Source organism: Silurus meridionalis, chromosome 10 (genome assembly GCF_014805685.1).
Source record: "Silurus meridionalis isolate SWU-2019-XX chromosome 10, ASM1480568v1, whole genome shotgun sequence".
Lineage (NCBI taxonomy): Eukaryota > Metazoa > Chordata > Actinopteri > Siluriformes > Siluridae > Silurus > Silurus meridionalis.
In genome coordinates this window covers 1,600,295-1,618,146 of record NC_060893.1, presented here as the reverse complement: position 1 = coordinate 1,618,146, position 17,852 = coordinate 1,600,295, and the positions used below count along the sequence as shown (strand labels likewise).

Sequence of the window (17,852 nt, the reverse complement as noted above, 5' to 3'; positions counted from 1 at the left end):
AATAATTTGGAGTGATAAATATTGTAAAAGGAACTGAATCTGGGATTCTATCATCGTGTACACGGATTTTATTAACAGGGACGGAGGAATGAGGCACTATCTCTGCGGTGTAACAGCGCCCCTTAGTGGACAATATGCTAAATTTACAATAATAATACAAAATAAAATATAAAAAAAAGAAGAAAAATATATATTTTTTTATATGGAGATATAAAACCCTTAAAAAGTGTGGTAATTCATCTTAGAGCATATCTGTTAGTAAAGCTACATGGTTGGAGAAATAAGGTGTATGCACTGACCCAGTACCAAGTTTCAAGGGAAAAACAATAAATAAATTAAAATATTACAAAATTGTATATAATATGGGGTTAGGGTCAGGAATTTTGCTGGCTGGATTTGTGCACTTGGGGAAGACCCACATATGATTGTGACGGGCAGGTGTCCATATATTTTTGGCATACTTTTACATCCATTTATTTATAAAAAAGCACATAGAGCTTGGACTGAACCGCATATAAATGAGTGAATATATAAATATAAAACAGAATGAAATGATTGCAAATCTTATAAACGCATCTTTTATTCACAATAGAACATAGAAAACATATCCAATGTTTAAACATGAGGAAACGGGACGGGGCAACAAGTCTGTAAAAAGTAGGTGGTATTAAAATAAAACTAATAACTAATGCGACTAATGTTTTTTTAATTGATAACAAGTGAGTGAGATGATTGGGTTCGAAATATTGTGTGTTAGAGAGGCGGAGTCTCGCAGAAGTAAAGATGGGCGGAGCTTCACCAATCTGTGTCAACAAATTGTTGAACAATTTCAGAATAATGTTCCTTAACCTCAAATTGCAAAACATTCGAATACCTCATCATCTACAACACGTCATATCATCACAAATTTCTAAGAATCTGGAGAAATGTCTGTGCACAAGGGACAAGGGTGAAAAAATCAGTGTTGGAGCAGATCCTGGACTGCTGCTCCACCACATTACAGCCACCACTGCACACACAGGTACACTCATTCACAAGGGCAAAATAATGTAGTCAAATCTCCTACTTGCACTTTCGGAGCGAGAAATAAAACCCGAGAAACCTGATGAGAACGTGAGAAACTTGGCAGGGACGGTGAAGCTCAGGATTAAAGGCCAGATCTTAAAGATGACAATTTTTAGGGCAAAACAATTGTAAAATGTTTGCAGAAAATGACTGCTATTTTATAAACAAATCATCAAACCTGACTGGTGTACGATCACTTTTCGATTTTACTTTAGATATTATGAAATCGGCTGTCACGTGATATATTCAATTCAATTCATGTTTATTTGTATTGCGCTTTTAACAATGAACATTGTCTCAAAGCAGCTTTACACAGATAATGTGGTGATTAAAAGTGAAGATGTTCTTTATAAGTGTAAATTTGTCCCTGATGAACGAACCGGTGGCGACTGTGGTGAAGGAAAAACTCCACGAGATGGCATAAGGAAGAAACCTTGAGAGGAACCAGACTCAAGAGGGAACCTCATCCTCATCTGGACTGCACCGAATGTCCATTTATAGCAGATATAAGATGGTGCGGGGTGCAGTGTTGATGATCAGAAGCGAAAAGTAGTCCTGAGTCAGTGTAGCAGACTGTTGACATTAACTACAGTCCAAATCCATCCTCAAAGCGCCCGTTCTTACTCTGGAATTTCATAGAACCACCCAAGGTGTTGATGAGGAACCGTCCCAAGCTGCATATATCTGTTTTACTCTGAGGTCCTGTTGAACCCGTGCTGGATATCGGTTTATCAGATGCGTTAGAAGTTGGAATGCGCTAAAGTAAGCTGACGATTTGCTGTCTGTCTGAAACAAAGAAATGAAAGTAAACTATTTGTACTGTATTGAATCGAAGAGCATCATTTTTTTCCTTCCATTGCATCAAATTGCATCGAATTGCATTGTGTTGAATCGAATGGAAATCGGATCGCATTGTATTGTAGATTGTATCGGATCAGTCGCTGCTTCAGATGTATCTTTAATGTATCGTATGGTTGGCTATGCATGGGGATGCGAATCGCATCGGCCTCAGTGATGGAGATGCAGTAATGTAGAATATCATGATCTGGTGAGGAAGATGATGGGAATGGATGAGGGTGTAAACCCTCTGCTGGCAAACAATTCATCCTTCTCTATAATTATACTGGTACAGAGATACACCAAGACAGTGAAACACTTTAAAACAGTGGTCCACAACCTTTTTTTGCGACACGGACCGGTTTAATGTGGAACAATATTTTCACAGACCGGCCTTCAATGTGTGGTGAATAAATACAACAAAATAAATGATATGACCACAAAAACTGGTATTTTCTACATCTAATAATACACGTGAATCCACTGTGTTGTTGTTTTTCGTTCATTTTGCTCTCTTGGGGGTTTAAATTTAGCAGTAATGTATTATGTGTTAGCAGATGGAGGTAAGTCATGTGACCGAGGCATCATGACCTGCATCAAGAGTGAGTCATAGACAGATGTGGAGGAGAAAATCCGGGAATTTTCCAAAATAAAACATTGTTCAGAATCAGAACAGAAATAAAGTTATGTGTTCTTTCTGTGCGGCCCGGTACCAATTGACCCAAGGACCGGTGCCGGTCCGCAGCCCGGGGGTTGGGGACCACTGCTTTAAACCACTGGCACAATAAATGAATAACATTTGAACCTAGTAACCTAAAGAAAGAAAGAAATACTGGTGAAAATCTGCACAAACTCTAAATGCCTGCTTCTGAATGTACTGTATAGTAACATGGTGTGAAGGTCAATAAAATGCTCATTAGCATACACGTCCTTGTGAAGCTCAGTGTCACATTTATCAGCAATCTTTATTACAGAGACATGCATGTAAATGTTTTCCTCTTTGTGTAGATTTTTCTGTAGGTTTGGTCATGTATGGTATATTTATATCTTTAATTTAGTGTATATTTATGTGTTAAGATTATGTCCATTTTAATCATAGTTATTAAAAGATTCATTATTACTGAATCGAATATAATTTGCAGTTGAGGATCTTAATAATAACTTAAACAGAATTCAAGCTCTATAATAATTGTAAAATAAACCTACAGCATTTAGCAGATGGACTCATCCAGAGAAACTTACAATGATCTCATTCATACAATTGAGCAGACTCAAACAAGCCTGAGTTTAGTGGGATTTGAACTCACAACCTGCTGATCAGACAGTTTCATCACTGAGCAATCCTTTTCTCAGTATAGACTTTTACGACTTGCTCTATTAAAACCTCCTCTCAGCTCTTCTTCTTAAGTTATTCCTTTAAATGAATGGTTAAGAGAAGTCACCAAATTGTTTAAAGAGTCAACAAGAAACATCACTGACGTAATTTGTAATCTGTAGTTTTTAATGTACAAGATGTTCTCACTGTGAATTCAAAAGCCTCCTCTTTTATCACATCATGATTTTATTTTTACGTAACAAAAACAATATTTTGACCTTCATTCTAGATGAATGCACAAATCGGCAGCAGACACGGCTCAGACAAAATCCCTGTTTCTAGTGACCTTCAACAGACCCTTCACTGAACTAAAACATCTGTGCCACGTGATAGAATTGGATTAAAATCAAAGCTCACACTCTTTTGTTTTAATTAGCGTTGATTAGATCAGTTCCGACATTCTCGCGAATGATTTGCACACAATCTACATAACTAAAACTTGTATTCAAAACCTGTATAAATGACATCACCACTTTTGATTAGAAGCCTATTTTTAATGCGAAATATACCTTATATGTTGCCTAATAAAATCTGACTGGCCACATATTAGTTCAATGTTCCGGCCCAGTGATTGGTCGTCTTCTTCACTCACCCTCAGAGACTTTTGAGTAGTTCAGTCACCATGTTCAACATGGAAAAATCAGTCTGGTTTTGCCCTCTACCAGTTTCCAGACATGACTGACAGACTCTAAATGAGCAGCGCCACTATTCTTACAACAGCAGCTGCTCAAATAGGATTGATTTGTGCTCGGAGTACAAAATGCACATGATTGCTGTCAGGCTCAGTATCTCACAGTGTGAGATTTCTATTGACGGTTTTCAAAAATGATTTGAACACAGAGCTCACGTGTGTGTGTGTGTAAACTCCAGAGTGTGTATTCTGGCTAATATTGACGGATCACCAGTAGGTAGGTGTGGGCCACATGGCAGCTGCTGGGGGTCACTGGTGGACTCACATGAAGTATTATATCCTGATGTGTGCTCCTCAAGAGCTCCAAGCTGAAACTACTGGCATTCTAGTGAGAATTCAGGACTTTTAATACACTGTTTTAATACATACTGGATATGGTCTTTCACAACACCAGCCTGTTTTATATATGGCATCATGAATGGGCATTCAGTGCCACCCAGATGAGGGTGGATTCCCTCTTGACTTAAACTTACAATTCTAAGAAACAAAGTTTTACATTCTTTATTGCCACTTTATCTCTGTAAAGCTGCATTGAGACAATGTAAATTGTTAAAAGCGCTATAACAATACAATTGAATTGAATTAAATAGGTGTCATGTGTGCAACTCAACACTGGGACATACCAGATTCCATGTTACATATACCACAAATATTAGATCGAGATTAATGCCTTTAATCGAACCCTGTCTCGTAGGAGTAGATTCAATTTCATGACTATTTATTCACGAAATTGAATCTATTGATTGGAGAATCTGATTCGAACAGTACTTGAGTATTTTACTCGTATTGAATGTGGGTTCAAAGATGCACTTGTCTTCAACTCCAAGATACATGTTAGTGAGAAGCCAAAAATATTTGAATTGTGAAAAATCAAACTCGGGCCAAAAAAAAAAAAAAAAAGACAAAGTAGTAAAACATTTTTAAAAATGGAATCGAATAAATTGAAAGTAGATAATTGAAGCTAAAATAAAACCGTACGTGTGTGTGTGTGTGTGTGTGTGTGTGTGTGTGTGTGTGTGTGTGTGTGTGTGAATAAATTAAAGAAACGTTATGTAAACTGATGAGCTGTGATTATGCTTGTTTAATACATAACATTAATTAATGAACTCATTATTACTTACTTTATATAACTAATTTACATTTCCTTAATTCTATTAAATAAATCATCAAAAACTTTCAAACATTATTTTTCAAACATTTATTGTTAAAATTTGCTTCCAGAGTAAAAAAAAAGCAAGCAGCAGGACATAACGCAGATCTTAAATTAAAGCAATTGTTTAAAACCTGTGTGCCAACAAGTAACAAGAAACAACAAAGAACCAAATCCACCATAAACATAACGTAACAAAACTGTAACATTGCAACATTAAAGATTATTTTCACATTTTCAAAGTAACATTGTGAGATGATTGCATTGAACAGTAATCAGTTTGCGCTTTCTCCTGATCTGGAACCTGAAACACCGCATTTGAGTGATTTTCCCAAACTAGAGTCAAAAATGTTGGAATACGTCACTCCCAAAAACTCACATTTCTAACAGTCAAAAAACAGAAAACAAGACACATCAACCATTGAACAAAGAAATTACATGAGTACAGTTCATTTTAATAACAATAAAAAAAAAAGAAGGAAAAAACATACCATAATTTAGTGATTTTCCCAAACCGGAGTCAAAAATGTGGAATGACGTAACACAGATGAGGTCACTGAAATAGTAAAAAAAGATTTTTTTGTAATATAGTTACAACTTAGCATAAAAATGCATAATCCACTTCATGTACACAATCAGTTTTCATGTAAAAATCATGTAGAAACTTCATATACATATCTTACAATGATTCAAGCTACAAATATTTGCTAACAGATAGCAGTTAGCATGTTAGCAAAGGAAAATGTACAGTACGTCGAGATGAAAAGCTGTTTAAGAAAAACAAACACGCAGTCTGTGAAACATGAAAAACGTAGTCAGACGTCAGTACATCTTCTAATAATCAAATTTACTCTCAATATTTCTTTATAGAAGGCGGCACATTTGAGTTAAGTTAATTCACCTATAACTGCAGTCACGGCAAAGCTAAGATATTTACAAAATCAAGGCCGATTCAATCATAAAAACTGTTGGTGTTAAAGTGCAAATCAATTTATAAATATAGAAAATATCATACATTGTAAAATCTCCACATCTTTTCATTCATTTCTTCCTTGTCGCTGAGTCAGCATTTCAGGAAGTATTCCGCCGGATTGACGGCATTATGTTTTTTGTTTCCGAATTTTTTGTGACTGCAAATCAGCTATAGGGAACGTCATTTGATCAGGTTGTTTTCGGATCTATTACAGTCATGTTAAGAGTAATTTCGGAGAAAACAATTTATTTTATAGTATTTTACATATTTCATTTATATTTTCTTGCTTGTTTTTAAAGAAGAGCTTGAATCATTTCCTTCCCCTGTATTTACATTAATGCATTTGGCAGATCCACATCTAACAGCACAGATGTCTAAGATGTCAGGAGCGTTGAGCTTAATGACATCATCAACCAAGGTGCAAAATGTAATTGTAACGCTCATTGTCAACTAAAATATAGTGTAAAAAGTAAAAGGTACATCTATCGAATTGACCTGGTTGTGGGGTTCTCTCAAATATTTAGATTGGCAATAAAACCCAGCAAAAAATGTGCACCAGAACCAAAGTCTCCTGGAGAAACCCCCCAATTATTACCTGACAGCAGACACAATAATAGAATTCTAGTGAGAACCTGGGAGGTTGGATCACTTCTGACACTTCTATACGTTTTTACTGCTTTACTCTCGACACCTTCAAGACATGAGGATACACTAAATCAACATATTATGTATTTCATGGCATGTAACGATTTTCTTCGCCATTTTATTTCTTTTCACCTTTGTTGATGAGTTCTTGTCCCTTCTTTCTTTCTGTATTCACTGAAGAGCAACAGTGTGGCATTCCTAGATGTTTAAATAAACAAAGATTTAAATTAAAGAAGTATAGATGTCTTCTTCATTTGCTGATTAAGGGTAAGCCAACCTGGCAACCCACAGACTGGACTGGATTGTTGGAGGTAATTGTGGAACAAATTGTTTTGAAACTGGAAGGATCCCAGGGGTGGTCTGATATTGGAGAAAGAAGATTGGCCTTTAGTTTGACCAGAGTGTCCTGCAAGAATTTGGCTGAAGCCTGACCCAGAAAGGAAGCCAGGGACAGCAAGATATGATGCCACCAACTAACAACACCTAATCAGCCCACATGTGTGTGTTTGCAGGTTTATAGAACAAACAGCTCTCACCATGATTATTTTTCTAACCAACGCCACAGAAAAAGACATCACCACAGCTCATAGGGTTCCATGGACTGGTGCACATGCTGCTCTAGCATGGGATCATCAATCAGGTACTTGTTGTTGGACTTCTTGAGGAACGTGTTAAGGAACATGCTATACAGCAGAAATCTAGATCACACAGTGCGGGGTTTTTGTATTGCACAACCTTTGAACTAGTGCACATGATGCTGAAGAAAGGAATCACCAATCAGGTACTTGTTGGTGGACTTATTGAGGAACTTGTTAAAGAACATGCTAGATCACACAGTGCAAAATCTCATGTGTTCCTTAACTCCTGGACTAGTGCACATGCTGCAGAAGCAAGGGATCACCAATCAAGTACTTGTTGTTGGATTTGTTGAGGAACATGCTAGATCACACAGTGCAAGATCTCATGTATTCCTCAACCCCTGGACTAGTGCACATGCTGCAGAAGAAAGGGATCACCAATCAGGTACTTGTTGGTGAACTTATTGAGGAACTTGTTAAGGAACATGCTAGATCACACAGTGCAAAATCTCATGTGTTCCTCAACTCCTGGACTAGTGCACATGCTGCTGAAGCAAGGGATCAACAAACAGATACTTGTTGGTGGACTTGTTGAGAAAATTGTCAAGGGACATGCTATACAGCAGATATCCAAATCATACAGTGCAGGATCTTGTGTATTTCTCAACCCTCACACTACTGCATGTGCTGCTGAAGCAAGAAAAGACCAAACACATACTTGTTGGTGGAGCTGTTGAGAAACTTGTTTAGGAACATGCTAGATTGGGTATCGTATTCCTCAACCCATGAACTAATGCTCATACTGTACTTTTTGGTGGACTTGTTGAAGAACTTGTTAAAGAGCATGCTATATAGCAGATATCGTCTCAAGGTTACGAACGTAACCCTAGTTCCCCGAGGAACGAGACGCCGCGTCGAACGCTATGGGAACGCCCTGCGTGACCACGCTCTGAACCACGTGTGAAATCTAGCCAATAGGCAAGCCGTGACGTCATAGACAGGCGACGTCGCGTAAACCAGGAAGCTACAAGATGGCTGTGCGGTGGTAGCGACATTAGCTTCTGCAAAGAGAGAAGGTAAGCGCCGCGGGATGCAGGGAGTGTGGCACGGAGCGCGGCGTCTCGTTCCTCGGGGAACTAGGGTTACGTTCGTAACCTTGAGACGTTCCCCTTCAGGAACTCGAGCTGCGTCGAAACGCTATGGGAACGAGTGTCCAATCACGCCACACTGACCAGACCCTGCCAAAGAGTGAGGGCCTCGGCACCAGCACGTAGGACAGAGGAGCCCGGGGTGGCTCTGAGGTCGAGGCCATAGAACCTGACAAAGGCCAGCGGGTGGACCAACCCGCAGCGTCACAGACGCCCCGGAGTGACACTCATGTGCACCCGGCCGCAGAGGCCGCCACACTCCGGCGGGGCGAGCCGCCGGACTCGCAGCCGAACAACTGCACCAACCACCCCCAAGGACTCGTCCTGTGGAGATAAGCACCCAGTGCTCGCACTGGACACAGCCGGTCTCGTAACCCCTGGTCGGGGGCTATAATAGAGGAGGGCAGAATGCCTGTAACACGACACATCGTGTGGGAGCACCTGGCCCCGTGTAAGAACACTCTGGGCATGCCAGGGGGCAACTCCAGGTGGGGCGAGGCAACTGCCAAGTCCCAGACAGGCACTCCAGTCGTGTCCCGGGCCACAGCCTCCGGCGCCGCGGAGGAAAGCGTGTCACCAATGGGACCTACCCAGCGAACACGGAAACCCTCAGGGTCGAAGGGGTTAACCCAGCGGCAAACTGTACCTGCAAAAACACCAGAACTGAACCGACCGGGCAGTCATCTGGGTCCAAGTCATGGTGCTCACACCGTGGCGCGAACAGTCGCCATCGTGCGGCATACAACCTCCTCATGGAGGAGCTCTGGAGTGGAGGGGCCTCTACTACCTCGGTAGAGAGAACAGCCGCTACAAACCGTGTCCCCTCAGGGGCCACAGGCTCCACAACACCGGGCAGGGGTGAACCAGGGTTCCGCCCGCCAACCAGGTGCTACCCGGAGGAGACAGACTCCCTACCGGCAAAACTTTCCCAGAACTCCCGAGCAGCGCAATCGGGAAAAGCGTACAGGCGTAGCCTCGCCAAGACCGCCCCACGGCAGCCACTGTCTCGACAGGCGTCTGCTCAGGCATCCAACCGTCCGGGATGTAACCGGCTCTAAATGAGAGGAGTTCGTCCGGGACCACAAGAACCCCTCGCCCGTTGCTCGCAAGGCGAGACCGAGGTCCCCGGTGGGCGATGTCGAGACCACCGCAGCATTGTCGGCGGACCAACACATAGCGATCTCTAAGGACTGGGAGAAAGAGTTGTAACTCCAACAACACTGCCAGCACCTCCGGCAACCTATGTGCCACAAGAGACGCGGGCCGCCCACAGACCCTGAGAGGAGTGGCCACTCATGACCGCTCCCCACCCGTGATGGGCGCCCGTCGTTAGCGTTACGCGACGACAAGGAGTCCCTAAAACGGGGCCTCGGGACAGAACGTAAGGTTCTACCATGCAACCAAGGCTCGTGGGCACACCGTAAGACCTTGATGTGATGACACAGACTCCCTCAGGGGGAGAACCTACTGCCCCGGAGCCACCACTGGAGGGGCCACATGCGGACACTGCCGACATGAGACCCAGCAGCCTCTGGAACTGCCTCACAGTGACCAGGCGGCCTGCCCCTACCCTCCTGACTGCAGTGAGGATGACTACAAACCGGGCGGAGACAACCGTGCCCGCAACTCGGCCGAGTCCCACACCACGCCGAGAAAGTGGCCCTCCGCGCTGGGAAAGTACACACAACCCGGCGTCCCAGACCGAACCCCAGTACCTTCATGCAGGCGGGAACAGCACCTCAATGCCAAACCGCCAGGTGGTCTAACGAGCCACCATCAACCAATCGTTGATATAATACAGAACGCGGATGCCCTGAAGCCGCAGCGGGGTCAGTGCTGCGTTCACGCACTCTGTGAAGGCACGGGGTGAGGGCGCTAGGCCGCACGGAAGGACCGATATTGGTAAGCTTCGCCCCGAAAGCAACCTCAGGAACCTCCCGTGCGCGGTGAAGGACGGCTGCATGGGAGCATGCAACCTCCAGATCTAGCGTATGACAAATCAGTCCTTGGACATGACCTGAGACACGACCTCTCTAAACGAGAAACCTGAACCCGAGCCCCAAAAAGTGAGTGGTTCAAGTAGCAGAGATCCAGAATGGGACGCAACCCACCGTCCTTCTTGAACAACGAAGCACGGGCCGTAGCAGCCTGACTCGCAAACTGAGAGGGAACCACCTCGATGGCCCCTTTCCCCAGGGTGTGCGCACTCCTGTTCCAGGACCAGGGCCTGCACGGGTCCCGCCAGGCGGGACACACCCGTCGAGCCGGGAGGAGAAGATGCGAACCGAATGCGCAACCCTTCTTCACAGTACGCAGGACCCCGAGAGACTCCAGGCAGCCCTAAGACTGACAGAAAGTCTCCACAGGAGAACCAACCCCTCGGGGCTGGCCCCGACCCACTCAGAGCGGCTGGGCGGTGCTCTGCAGCCGACCACACCTCCTGAGAGGTGGCGGAACCCCCGTCCGCAGCGATCACGCGGGCGGAATACGGGAGCAAACCGCTGGAGAAGCTGCGCCTGAACACGACCCGTGGCAGGGCTAACAGACAGTCCTCCTGAACCCAAGCGGCAGGAGCAGCGTACTGCGGCCGTTGAAGCCTCCTGAGGCGGCGGAACCCCCGTCCGCAGCGATCATACGGGCGGAATACTGGGAGCAAACCGCTGGAAGCTGCGCCTGAACACGACCCGTGGCAGGGCCAACAGACAGACCTCCTGAACCCGAGCGGCGGGAGCAGCGTGCTGCGGCCGTGAAGCCCCTGAGGCGGCGGATGACACCCATCCGCAGCGAACTGTCGGCGGAAATAAGGGAGTTAACCGCTAGAGGGAGGCAGCGTCCCGAACACCCTGTGGCAGGGCCGACAGACCGGCCTCGGCGGTGCCAGGGAGGGCGAGCACCGTGGCATGAGGTGCGCACCGCCCTCAAAATGCAAGCCATCAGGCCTCGCACCATAGCCCGTTCACCAGGCGGGGCGACCCTCAGGCCGTCCAGCCCCTCCTCGGCCTAGAGAGTCGCCAGGGGCCCCTAGGACCGCCCAGCGAGTCGGGTGGCAACACTCTCACCGGGCCATCTCGCTGTGCCTGGGCGTACCAGGCGCGGCTGCCGCTGAGCAGCTCCATCGAGCAGCGAGGCACTACCACTGAAACGCCACCGCGGCCTCCTGAACCCGCCAGCAATCACCCTTACCCACAGCGTCACCAGGTCAGGCCAGGAGGGACACCATGACGCTCAGAAGGAAGCTCGCATCATCCCCCATAGCAGGCCAGCCTGGTATGCCTGCAACACACTCATCGTGTGGAAGCAACCTGTAGCCTGACCTGCCGCGCAGCTACCCACCAGAGCCAAGCGGCGCTCAGAGGCAAACCGATAGCCGTCACAGGCGCAACACTCGGGAGAGATAGCTAGCTAGCATCTCCACCACAAGCGGCAACGTCCGTAGCCGCGCCACGCAGATCAATAACATTCGCGCTGGCGAAGAACATCGGAAAAGCATGCGCGTCCACGGGCCTCCCAGGACCCAGACACCTCGGTGCGCAGATCAGGGGAGGCGCTGAGGCTGTGACACAGTGCAGGAAGCGCACAACCAGCTCACTGGCGCGCTGCTCCCGCCACACGACCGGCCAAGCTAATCCAGCTCGGACCGGCCCGTGCCACGACCACAAGGAGCTCCATATACAGCACAGGCTGTGAGGAGTCCGCAGGCTCGCCAGCATCCACCAGCTCAACCTCCTCGGAGAGAGAGACATGTAATGCTGCGCCGCCCGCACCGGGAGAAGAAGCAGCCGCCAGGCATGCTTCCCCTAATTTCCCGAAATTTCATCCACCTCGGAGGAAGAAATACAGAGCACCGCGTCACACACACCGGGAAAAGAACCGATACCAAACGAGCGCTCTCCCGGGGCAGGAGCTCGGCTAGCAGCCGGGGCGCATAGCCACGGCTAAATGCTAACAGCCGATACCATCGAGAGCCAAAGCCTCGAGGAGGCGCTCACCTCGGAGCGCTCTCTGAAATTCTCCCACCTCGGAGGAAGAATACGGAGCACCGCGAACGCACCGGGAAGAACCGTCACCAAGCAGGCGCAATCCCGGGGCAGGGCTCGGCTAGCAGCCGGGGCGCATAGCCACGGCTAAATGCTAACAGCCGATACCATCGAGCCAAAGCCGCGAGGAAGAGCGCTCACCTCGGAGCGCTCTCTGAAATTCTCCACCTCGGAGGAAGAATACGGAGCACCGCGTCACACACACCGGAAAAGAACCGATACCAAACGAGCGCAATCCCGGGGCAGGAGCTCGCCTCGCAGCCGGGGCGCATAGCCACGGCTAAATGCTAACAACCGATACCCTCGAGAGCCGACTAAGCACGCTCCTAAGCTAAGCAAACAACACATCGGCTGCGTGTCACCCCGAAATGAATCGGGCAAGCAGGAGACACGCAGACAGAATTTTGCCTGCATATAAGCTCATGACTGCACAGATAACACACTCAAAGCGCTTACCTGAACTAGCAGAAGCTAATGTCGCTACCACCGCACAGCCATCTTGTAGCTTCCTGGTTTACGCGACGCCGCCTGTCTATGACGTCACGGCTTGCCTATTGGCTAGATTTCACACGTGGTTCAGAGCGTGGTCACGCAGGGGCGTTCCCATAGCGTTTCGACGCAGCTCGAGTTCCTGAAGGGGAACCAGAGCACACAATGCAGGGTCTCATGTGTTCCTCAACCCTTCTAACACGGCTCTTTCTTTTCTTCATAGAAATAGAGGTTCCACGGTCCCTTCCCAATCTGGGTGTGACTTAAAATGCCAGAGCACGAAGGCTTTGGTGGAGAGTGCAGAGCTTGATATAAAGTATTGTAAAGATGTTCGGAGATGAAGGTGAGTTGTATTCAAAAAGATAAGAAACTACTTATCTCCAACTAAATGGGATAAAGGTGGCATTTAGGCTCCACCTTTCCAACAAGTAATTACAAGAAGCAAGACTGTGTTCAGCTAGAAGTAGATTTAAAACTGTAAGCTAATAAAAAGGTAAGTTAATAATGCTTTTCTATGTGGTATATTATCACTGTGCACCTGGAATTAGATCAATAATTAATTAATAGTCGATTTCTATTGGCCAAACAAAGACTGTTCGGTATACTGCTGGTGTGTGCAAAAGAGGATTGGATATAATTCAAGAAAGCGTTGAGGATGGTCCAATACGCAGTAAAAACGAGGTTCATTAAAAGTCCACTGTTATCACTTGTCACTTATCACAGGAGAATTTGCTCAAAGCTCAAAGTTCTAAAAGGCCTCAGTCCTATTTTCAATCTAAATGTGGGATAAAGTCCTCATATTATTCTCACAGCTTTAACTTTAAATAATCCTTCATGGGTCCCTCAAAGTCAGATTGTGGGATGGGGTAGTAGAGCTCTCCTAAAGTCTTGGGAATAAATCATAGAAACACAATTATATGCTAATATGCTAATATGAGAGTTAGCATATTAGCAAAGGAAAATGTACGTCAAGATAAAAAGCTGTTTTAGAAAAACAAACACGCGGTCTGTAAAACATGAAAAAAACGTAGTCAGACATGAGTACATCTTCTAATAATCAAATTTACTCTCAATATTTTTTTATAGAAGGAGGGAAATTTAAGTTAAGTTATTTCACCCATAACTGCAGTGCTGATATTTACAAAATCAAGGCCGATTTAATCATAAAAACTGTTGGTGTTAAAGTACAAATCATTTATAAATATAGAAAATATCATACTTTGTAAAATCCCCACATCTTTTCATCCATATCGTCCTTGTCGCTGAGTCAGCATTTGGATTGACGCCATTACGTTTTTTGTTTAAGTTTTTTTTTTTTACAGCAAATCAGCTATAGGGAACGTCATTTGATCAGGTTGGTTTTGCATCCATTACCTTCATGTAAAGAGTCATTTCGAAGATTTATAGTTATTTTATAGCATTATAAATCTATCTTATTTGAATTTTCTTGCTTGTTTTTAAAGAAGAGCTTGAATCATTTCCTTCCCCTGTATTTACATTAATGCATTTGGCAGATCCACATCTAACAGCACAGATGTCTAAGATGTCAGGAGCGTTGAGCTTAATGACATCATCAACCAAGGTGCAAAATGTAATCGTAACGCTCATTGTCAACTAAAATATAGTGTAAAAAGTAAAAGGTACATCAGATCCCACTTGGAGACTATTTCACACCATTGGTTGCCAATTTGCAAGTGTTTTCTCTTAGATGCCCTGACTTCACCAAAAAGCACACACACTCCCTCTGGCATGGTTGTCTGCAGCCAAAAGTTGCTCTTTTGTATGCTAAGGCTGTAGTGCAACCACCCGAGAACTGGTTCATTTTGCTGGACCCAGGCAGATCCAATTCAGATGATTTGTGAGGTTCATTTTCAAGGGTAAGAATTCCAATGTAAAATTTTACCTTTCTTTTTTTAGATAACATTTTTGTTTCACAGGCATTTTTGTGTTGTTTGCAAGCAGACTCCCCTAATAGCCAGTGGCCAAATTTGAACAACTGGTTCCTGTATGGCCTGTTAAAGAAACTGGGAATTCAGTAAAGGTAATTCTTCTTTCATACATTCTAGCTCTCAGTCCCACAGTGAAATCACTGAGAATACCATTAAGTACACTAGTTTACAATCAAACATCTGGAACATCACTGATAAGTAACATTCAAAGGTAAAGCAATACTGCAGTACTTTAACTGGAGTAACCAAACATACTATTTCCTAAAATATCTCACCAAGGTAGTCAAATAGTTGTGTATAATTATTTATCATCATAAATAATAAAAAACACTGTTATTTCTATTTACTGATATAAATAGTCGAGTGCTCATGCTACCTGAGGTCACTCTGCACCAGGATCTACAAGTTTAAAAAGCCCTTAAAAGTGTGTTGATAACCTTAAAATGACCTTTTCATCCACACCAGCCAAGTGGTCTGTTGAAATGTGGGAAAGTGAACACTGGTTTATAGATGTTACATTTATGGCATTTGGCAGACGCACTTTTCCAGAGAATTACAGCCCAGGAGCGGCAGATTGGTGTGGCTGGGATTTGAACTCGTGACCTTCAGATACAAAGTCCAATGTCTTAAACACTAAACCATCACCTCACCATGTTATTAACTCTATAAACTTTGGATATCTATCAGGAAGTGGTTCAGAGCGGCACTAATCACACTTTAACTTGTAGGGGCACAACAACAACAACAACAAAACAACCCCGAAAAACTGCAGAAAAAACACAATAAAAAATAGAAAATACAAATTAGAGGTTCTGGGAAACTAAGAATGTTGAGAAGTTTGTGTCTGAAAAATAAAAATAAAAAGATGAACAAAATGCAGTAAATTAAACAAAATATGAACGAATTATCTTTTATCTTACTGCTGTTTATTGTGTTAATCATTCCTTTTTTTATTATTAACATATTAACATATTAACCCATCATTGTAAAGCTTAGTATTTTTAAGTACATTTTCCAAGCAAATCAAAGTTCTAAACAAATTCCTCACTTGTCCTCTACACTAATAATAATAATAATAATAATAATAATAATAATAATATTTATCGTAACTATATACTGTATATCATAATAACTGTAATTAAATATGGTGATTACTGTAAGATAAATAAACTTCCACGCCTCTTTGTCTTTCATTTGTTCCGAGGATAAGGATTTCCTCTTCGGCATTTCCCACACACTGGGCAGAGCTTAATAATGTCAATATTTAATTCCATTGAATTCAATCCATTTTTTGAATCATCTGTAGGGGCGCTTTTAACATTTCTACATTGTCTCAAAGCAGCTTTACGGAGATAAACTGGTTATAAAAAAGTTTAGTGCCTATACGTTTGTTTCGTATCATTTTAATTGTTTACTAATAACTGAGCAAGTGTGGAAAGAAAAAAGACTCCCTGAGATGGCATGAGGAAGAAACCTTGAGAGGAACCAGACTCAAAAGCAGTGGTGGACAAAGTACACAAATCATGTAGTTAAAATAGAGCTAAAATATTACACAAATAAAAGTGAAAGTGTTCCCTTTAGTAAAAGTACAAAAGTATTTGCCTTCAAATGTACTTAAGTATGCAAGTAATGTAATTTATTATGTTTATAATGAGCTACTCAACTGCTATAAAATCGTTTAAATAAGGCCATTATTTATTCTTCTCAAAATGTTCTGCTTGCTGTCAATGGTCTGATTTGACCAGTTACATTTTTATCCACTCATAAATACAAAACTATTTGTTATTCAATGACAAATTTCACAAAATGTCATTGTGTAAAAAATCCGATATTTATCTTTGAAATGTAGTGAAGTTAAAATCTCTCCAAATGGAAAAACTGTTCATGCAAACTGCAGTCCTGCGCCGACAAAATAATAAACATAAGAAGAACCAGTCCAGAAGTTCAAACTCAATTTGTCACAACATGATCATTTCACAATAATTGTTAAGAACATATATATTTAGGTCAGCTTTTATTTACTAAACTTACAGTGGGAAAATATTTATTCCATATACCTCCTCTTACATTACTGTGCAGGTGTTTTTGCCCATTTTTCCAGACAGAAATGGTTTAAAATAATTTTTAATTTCAGATTTTCTGATTTAATATCTTTGGGGGTATCACATTTTTTTGGGTCTTTACTGTCTTCACATTCTTAGACCAATTAGAGCACCGAGCTGGTCATCATACTTTGTATATTTGTATATACGTTTGTACACCAATCAGGCATAACATACGTTTATAAGACATTATAACATTATGACCGGTGAGTAAATAACACTGATTATCTCTTCATCATTGGCACATCACAAACATTTTGACTTTGAAGTTGATGTTAGAAGCAGGAAAAATGGGCGAGCTTTCCACAACAAATTGTGACGTCTAGACGGCTGGGTCAGAGCGTCTCCAAAACTGCAGCTCTTGTGAGATGTTCCTGGTCTGCAGTGGTCAGAATCTATCAAAAGTGCTCCAAGGAAGGAACAGTGGTGAACCGGCGACAGGGTCGTGGGGGACGAGGATCATTGATGCACGTCGGGAGCGAAGGCTGGTCAGTGTGGTCCGATCCAACAGACGAGCTCCTGTAGCTCAAACTGCTGTTAATGATCCATGGGTCAGGACTGTTTTAGCATATTATATTGAATAAGGTATATTGAATATACAATATAAAATAAGTATGCCGTGACTTTTCCAGATACATTAAAAGATTTAGAAAATGTGGGGTTATAATGAGTTATCTCCAAGAAATAAAGGAGGTACCTGAAGATCACATAAAATTCACATGCACTTTTATTAATAATCAATTATCAAAAATCTTTGAGTAAAAAGGGCTTCATGTGCATGACACTTTGGCCTGGAGTGACATTTTATGGGAC

General features: G+C 43.3%; 2 long non-coding RNA genes across 3 annotated transcripts; one reads left to right on the top strand and one right to left on the bottom strand.

Moving 5' to 3' along the window:
• Nucleotides 1–5,151: 5,151 nt before the first annotated feature.
• Nucleotides 5,152–12,991, bottom strand: LOC124392884. Its single transcript, XR_006927237.1, has 5 exons — nucleotides 12,956–12,991; nucleotides 6,869–6,934; nucleotides 6,687–6,782; nucleotides 5,610–5,674; nucleotides 5,152–5,501 (listed from the first exon to the last, which is right to left on the bottom strand). It is a non-coding gene; the product is annotated as an uncharacterized LOC124392884 (long non-coding RNA).
• On the top strand, nucleotides 7,208–16,412 carry LOC124392885. 2 transcript variants are annotated; one of them, XR_006927238.1, is made up of 4 exons: nucleotides 7,208–7,376; nucleotides 13,212–13,331; nucleotides 14,311–14,865; nucleotides 14,951–16,412. It is a non-coding gene; the product is annotated as an uncharacterized LOC124392885 (long non-coding RNA). The 2 variants fall into 2 exon arrangements; XR_006927239.1 differs by lacking the exons at nucleotides 7,208–7,376; nucleotides 13,212–13,331 and adding an exon at nucleotides 13,424–13,481.
• Nucleotides 16,413–17,852: the final 1,440 nt, after the last annotated feature.